This window comes from Fibroporia radiculosa (genome assembly GCF_000313525.1).
Source record: "Fibroporia radiculosa TFFH 294 genomic supercontigs, scaffold21026, whole genome shotgun sequence".
NCBI lineage: Eukaryota > Fungi > Basidiomycota > Agaricomycetes > Polyporales > Fibroporiaceae > Fibroporia > Fibroporia radiculosa.
In genome coordinates this window covers 1-1,080 of record NW_012133501.1, presented here as the reverse complement: position 1 = coordinate 1,080, position 1,080 = coordinate 1, and the positions used below count along the sequence as shown (strand labels likewise).

At 43.7% G+C, this 1,080-nt stretch overlaps 2 annotated features.

The window, feature by feature from the left end:
* Positions 1-808: 808 nt before the first annotated feature.
* Positions 809-830: a sequence feature (Short protein (FIBRA_07964, CCM05732.1) was converted to a misc_feature.).
* A 70-nt stretch (positions 831-900) lies between these two features.
* Positions 901-941: a sequence feature (Short protein (FIBRA_07964, CCM05732.1) was converted to a misc_feature.).
* Between the last annotated feature and the right edge of the window lie 139 nt (positions 942-1,080).

Genomic DNA, 1,080 nt, shown 5'->3' with positions numbered 1-1,080 from the left:
ATGATAGCCCATTTGACCCGCTTCTGATAAGCTAGACACCTGACTACTAGTATGTCACTATGCATTATGTATTCTTATCTAGGTAGATATCTAATCAGATAAGATATAGATCATCTAGATGCTAAAAAGATAAGATAGACGCGAAATTCTGTGACATTACCCCCTCTTCAAGACTGAGACTCCGGTGAAGAAGATAAACCAGTAGATCCAAATCCACTAGTTCCCTGTTGGGTGTAATCTAGTACTCCCCATTGTGCCTTGGTAAAGGTGATGTGTTCTATCACTAACTGTGCTATATGACTGCTGGGATGTACTGTGAAAGAGATTTTGCTGTTGTTTACCAGCAAAACTTTTATTTCACCTCTGTAATCCCAATCTATAACTCTAGCTGCAACATTGATCCCTTTGACTGCAAGTCCACTTTGAGGTGCAATACATCTATAGCTGTGTGGGGGAATAACACATTTGAGTCCAGTTCCTACTAAACTCCTAGTTCCTGGTTCAATGGTAATTTCATCTGCCGCTGCCAGATCAAATCCCGCTGTATACTCCATATTACAGCGGAAGAGGGGGGTTCTTTTTCTTTTCCTAACTATTTGTTGTTGACCCTGTAACTGTATAACTGATCCCATCACCTTATGAGACATTGTAGGGTCAGTAGGGTTGGAAAAACCTAACAACCCAGGGCCATATACCTATGTACCTAGGTGTGCTGTATATCACCTAGGCCCTAGGTATGCCATCCTGCGCCTAGGAATACATACCTACATTCCTAGGTATGCCATCCTGTACCTAGGAACACACACACCTACGTCCCTAGGTACACTATGCTGTATGTAGGGACACACACACCTACATCCCTAGGTACACTATGCTGTACGTAGAGACATACACACCTACGTATAATATAGGAGGATGAGATGGCCATCCGGGACGGCCATGTGTGCATGACAAGCATGCATGGTGAGAGTATGTAAGGCCATCTGGGTCGGCCATCACGAACAAGAGGAACAGAGCACTTAAATGCAGAGCGTTGATAAGACTCTGTTGCTTCTAGGCTCGGAAACGGGTGTTCTATAT